The following is a 5,939-nucleotide window of genomic DNA, read 5'->3' as shown; positions in this document are numbered from 1 at the left end:
ACTACTATTACATTCTCATTTGTATTATACTTATTTAAGTATATTAGTGAGGGCAATGCCACTATCATATCTGTACAGTGCCTTACTGTGTAGTAAAGTAGGCCCTTAATCATTTTTAAGCACCTACTATGTCAAGCACTGTGCTTGGTTAGAGAGGGGATCTACATTGGAGAAAGGGGGTGGGGTGGAGTATCGTCCAGAAAAGACTGAGGAGACGGGATGAAGTTTAGAGAGATTAGCCTTGGGAATGAGGTGAGAGGAAGAGAGAAGTGGGGGATAGTTTCAAGAAATTCTGAGATGAAGAAAAGAGAAAACTCACCATGAATGGTGTCTGTTTTCTGAGTGAAATGTGCAGAAAGGTCTTCAGCTGAGGTCATGGGATAGAAGGATGTAGAGGACTTGAGGAGAAATTTGGTATAGCTGCTATTGGGAGGAAAATACAGACTCAATAAAAGCTTGAATTTATATGGTACTTTAACATTTACAAAGTGTTTTAAATATCATATGATTCACACAACAATCCTATAAAGTAGGTACACTTATCCCCATGTTATGGATGAAGAAACTGAGGCCCAAAGAGACTAAATAACTTACCTTGGGTCACACAGCTAAGCAACTGTCTGAATCAGGATTTGAACTCAGGTCTTCCAGATTCTAAGTCTAACACTATGCCATTTGTATGTAGGTTTGCTTACCTTGTTACTGTGACACTCAGCTGAGTCCTGATTATCCAGCTTCTTCCACCTCCATTTAGCATCATGTGAGTAGCAGAGGTTGGTAGATAATGGGCCTTAATTTCCTCATTTATGAAATGCAGGAGTTCTGATAATATTCTCTGAAGGTCCATCCAACCATAACATTCTATGAACTGACTATGGGTACAGATGTCAGAATTATCAGAGCTGCTGTTCTTTAATATGACTTCACACATCCAGGTGTGAAGCAGCTATTAAGTCTTCCTCTCAGTGAGAAAAGTCTGCTTGCTACCAGGTCAACAGGGCTCTGGAAGTTGGCAAACGGTAACCTTCATCTAGTTCTCTTCTGAACCAACTTTTGAAAAAGCTCATCAACAAACCCAGCTGACGTTAGGTACCTGGAACTATTTTTTGGTTAGTTCTAGGACCTCTTTAAATATATCCAAAGGTTAATAAGTCCAGTGCCACTTCCTTTAAGAAGTTTGCTTACTTGCCCTGTTCTCCTTCCTCCAATTTTTGTTTAGATCTTGTTCCTCACCCCACTCCACCCCATCCCCATCATTAAATTCAGTTCACCTCAGTAAGTGCTTATTACATGCCACCTCTGTGCCAGTAGGCTGGGGATGCAAAGGAAGAAATGAAACTATTCCAGATGTTAAACAATGTTCCATGTTCTGCCTTTAGTATCCCCCTGGGGTACCTGATCCATAATAGGTGCTTAATAAGCACTTGTTGGATTGGATTAAATTTGGACTGACTCTGGAAGAAAGTTATTCTGAGGCCTAGGCTTGAGACTCTTTAAATAGTGATCTCTTTTCTTAAAAATTCCTTTTTCCCCCCAGACATTAGCATTAACAGACTTCCATTTCTCTCATTTGTTTTCATTGATAAAATTTCTAATTGCAAGAAATGACAGAAATTATCAGCTTCTCATTCCCATTAGTATTTTTTATAAGTTCTCTGCATTATCTTTCCTAACGAACAATACAATTAAGCTGGACACTTCTGCACTGGCTTCTTAACAATGAATTTTTTTTCCTAGTTGTTATCAACCACTGTACCATAAAAAAATTGGGGGGATTGTTAGAGGGAGGACCAAGGCACCAAAGCCATCAGGGAAAGGGGAGGTAGTATGAAGTGACTTAGACTAAGGTGGATAAACACTACAATGAAGAAAAATCTTATGGTTACTAGAGATAAAACCCAGAAGGCAGACCAGTCACCTAGATTCTTGTGTGAAAATTGTATCTACCACCCAGCTTCTAGTCAGCATAGAAAATAAAATTGCAAAGGGAAACCTAGAAGTAACGTAGAAACTGTCCCAAAAATCAAAGGAGTATACCTGACAAACTATATTATATGTTAACCAGGATATATGCTGATTCAGGGGAGGCCATCTAGGTTTGCCATTCAGGCCTTTTGCTTCTAAAATATGAATATCTCAGAAAAGTTCCAGGAATCCACAGTAAGACCAGCAGAATATCAAAATGATTCTGATAATTTTGAGGTGGTGTAGACATGTTACCTATTTGAAAATGAGACCTTAAACCCTCCTCCCCCAGCCCTCTTCCATCTCCATTTGGGTCCATGCTTCTGAGTGCTCCTAATTCTAATCCATGGTTATATGAGTGATGCTCTCTGCCTCTGCCCCTCCCCATCCTTTTCCTCATAGCTACCTGTTTCTCTTCACTAGCCTGCCCCCCAACCCCATACCCTCTACATCTAAACCTCCTTTCCCAGCTTGTCTCTGTACTTCCTGTACCTGTTCCCCATCCCCACCCCACCCCTGCCCCCTGCCTTTTTAAGTGTGATTGAAGCCTCATTCTTAACTGCCATGGTCTTTCCCAGCAAGTACCCAAAGAATCAGATGTGCCTCACCATTTCATAGCTTCATAATTATCAATTCAGTCCTTCAAAAGAAGTCTTATTAGTATCATGTATAGGAAGGGTAATGAAGAAAGGCAGAGCGGTAATGAGTAAATAACATTAACATAGAGGCAACAGAAAACAGAACTTTACTTTTTATTCTGAGAGACTTAATAAGAATCTCTGGTAGAACTTAGAACAAAATGAGAACTTGTACCATAAGGTAGTTTTGGGTTGGTTCTATAGATGAATCTTTAGCTTCCAGGAGACAAAAGAGATGGTAGCAGGCTAAACAGCTGAAACTTCACAGGGTTGAAACTTCATGTAACATTGTCTTAACAAGTAGAGAGGTGAATCTGTGGAGCTTAGTTTTTACTGTAAGCATAGTCACAGTCACAATCAAAAAGATAGTCCCAGGCCAGAAGAGGCGGTACTATTCAAGGGAGTTAAGTTGATCATATAACTCAAACTTCATGTAATGTTGTCTTAACAAGTGGAGAGGTGAATCTGTGGAGCTTAGTTTTTCCTGTAAGCATAGTCACAGTCACAGTCACAATCAAAAAGATAGTCCCAGGCCAGAAGAGGCGGTACTATTCAAGGGAGTTAAGTTGATCATATAACTCAAACTTCATGTAATGTTGTCTTAACAAGTGGAGAGGTGAATCTGTGGAGCTTAGTTTTTCCTGTAAGCATAGTCACAGTCACAGTCACAATCAAAAAGATAGTCCCAGGCCAGAAGAGGCGGTACTATTCAAGGGAGTTAAGTTGATCATATAACTCAAACTTCATGTAATGTTGTCTTAACAAGTGGAGAGGTGAATCTGTGGAGCTTAGTTTTTCCTGTAAGCATAGTCACAGTCACAGTCACAATCAAAAAGATAGTCCCAGGCCAGAAGAGGCGGTACTATTCAAGGGAGTTAAGTTGATCATATAACTCAAACTTCATGTAATGTTTTCTTAACAAGTGGAGAGGTGAATCTGTGGAGCTTAGTTTTTCCTGTAAACATAGTCACAGTCACAGTCACAATCAAAAAGATAGTCCCAGGCCAGAAGAGGCGGTACTATTCAAGGGAGTTAAGTTGGTTCACTTCAGAAATGCTACTGCAGGAATTTTGCCTTCTGCCTTGAGTTGCATAAAGATCTGTGCTGCTTGAGCAAAGTCCCAGTTATTGTCCTCTAAGCATTTCTGTGACCATTCCAGATTCATACCAGATTGCATAGAAAAAGTTTGCATCATGTCTTGTTTTTGTTGGATAACAGTCGCCATGGAGCTGGGGGCAGGTATAGGTACAGCAGGTGTGGCAAAAGAGTTGTGGATTTCTGTTGAGTTAGCGTTTCTTACAAACAACTCATCATTCACCATACACATCCCAGTAGCATTACTTGAGGGGATAGCAACAAATACTCTGGTGAATGCTCTAATGGTATCTTCAGATTTTTCATGAATTTCCTTAAAGATCCCATGTACAGAAAAACACAGTAAAGTTTCTGTCTGGGCACAAACATCTACCACAAAGGAATTCATATCATGTTGGGTCTTTGGCAGTTTATTGAGAAAAGCAACAACAGTGAGGCGGGAGTGTTTTAGAAGGCGAAACTGAAGGCAGGGATCTTTGAGATTTTTTACATTCCTATTGTTTTCCATATATTCATTGAAATTATGCCGAGATGAACTGATAGGAAGGCTTAAGGAACAGCAGGCTCCCTCATGGTAGGCATCAAGCAGTCCCTGCCTATTTTCAGCGTCATACACAGAATAATACTGTTGTAGGAAATACAGGACCATGCCTTTGATTGTCTCTGATCCAAAGTAGCTACCCTTGCAGCTAGGTAGTGTAGTGGGTGTTTCAATATCAAAGGCAATTGGAGGAGGCAATTCACAGCCATCCAGACGCAGCAACTTTGGGAACCGTTTCCTGATGGCACTAAGATAAGAGGACCGATCTGGGAAAACCTTACATAGGGGATTTCCCTCTAGCCACAGTTCACGCAATTGTAATCCCTTCACTTTGTCTAGCTCCTGTTCTGACTTTAACTCATTGCTTGAGAGGTTGAGGATTTTGAGATTAGGTGCCACCTTCAAGATCTCTGAAAAGTCATCTAGTTTGTAAATTCTGTTGTTACTCATATTCAATGCCAGGAGCTGTGGGATGTTTTCCCCAATGATCTGAATTGATGCAGACATGAAATTTTTGCGACTCAAAACAATATCAATATTCTGAGCCATAAGTTCTGGATCTGAGCGAAGGCCCTTTAGATCAAGGGACTTCTGGGAACTATCATATTTCTTGCTCATGATAACCTTCAACTGTTCTACCTGTTGAGGTTTCAATTCATTCTGTACTGAAAGAGGTGGACCCGATGAATTAATTATAATTGAGACCCTGCGTCTATCATAGTCTATAATTCTGTGGTCAACAGCCTTCAGGGCGGAAGCAGTGTTAGCATCCTCCACAAAAAAATGGGCTATGTTATTTTCATAGTGAAATTCAATCGGGGTGAAGGGAACGCTGCATTTATCCTGAATCTGACTTAAAAGCCATTCTTTGTCATACATTTTGCCGTTAGGAATGGTCACCTTGAACCACTGTTTTGAAGGTGGGTTCTGGTCAGAAATACTTGGTTCTCGCTGCTTCACGGGGACAGAGAGTCGGCTTCCCCCCTGCTCCCACCATCTTTCTCTCTTGAATCGGGAGCTATGGGTTGAGTACCTGAATCCGGACGTTTCTGGGCCTTCATTTCTGTCATCGTCGTCGTCTTGGGTGAAGCGGGTGGTCCGGCTGAAGTGTCGGCTCCCTGAGCCCCACTTGGACCCCGAGTGCTGCTTCCCTTGGGATGAGATCCTGCCTCTCTTTTCTCTTGGGCCTTCGCTGCCGCTGCTGCCGCCGCTGCCGCCACTGCCGCCGCCGCTGCCACCGCTGCCGCCGCTGCTGCCCCAGCCGCCACCGCCACCGCTGCCCCAGCTGCCCCAGCTGCCCCAGCCGCCCCAGCCGCCACCGCCGCCGCCGCCGCCGCTGCTGCCGCCGCTGGCCTTGCTGTGGCCACTGCTACCTGGCGGCTCACATTCACAGATGTTGTGTGTCTTGCTTCTACACTTGCCTGGCGGTTTGCTCTGCTCAGCCATGGTAAAAGCAAGCTGAGCACAGGGCCGACTAGAACTTGGCTCAACCTAATCTCCCCTCAGGCCTGGGGAGCGGGAGCCACAGTTCACCCTCGGTCCTTGCGGCCAAGATGTCGGTGCGAACGTCTGCGCCTGCGCCAGCGTGAACGGTAACGCTGGCGCCTGCGCAGTCACGTGCAAGAGCACGCCAGCGTGCGCGAGGCCCCCCACGCTTTTTGCCGTTACACGACCTTCGGAGTGCCTGCAATTTTGGCCGT

General features: G+C 43.6%; 1 pseudogene; it reads right to left on the bottom strand.

Annotated features, from left to right (window-relative positions):
• Positions 1–2,750: 2,750 nt before the first annotated feature.
• Positions 2,751–5,685, bottom strand: LOC140515768 (nuclear RNA export factor 1 pseudogene; annotated as a pseudogene).
• Between the last annotated feature and the right edge of the window lie 254 nt (positions 5,686–5,939).

This window comes from Notamacropus eugenii, chromosome X, assembly GCF_028372415.1.
Source record: "Notamacropus eugenii isolate mMacEug1 chromosome X, mMacEug1.pri_v2, whole genome shotgun sequence".
In the NCBI taxonomy this organism is placed as follows: Eukaryota; Metazoa; Chordata; class Mammalia; order Diprotodontia; family Macropodidae; genus Notamacropus; species Notamacropus eugenii.
This window is presented reverse-complemented; position numbering and strand designations above follow the sequence as displayed.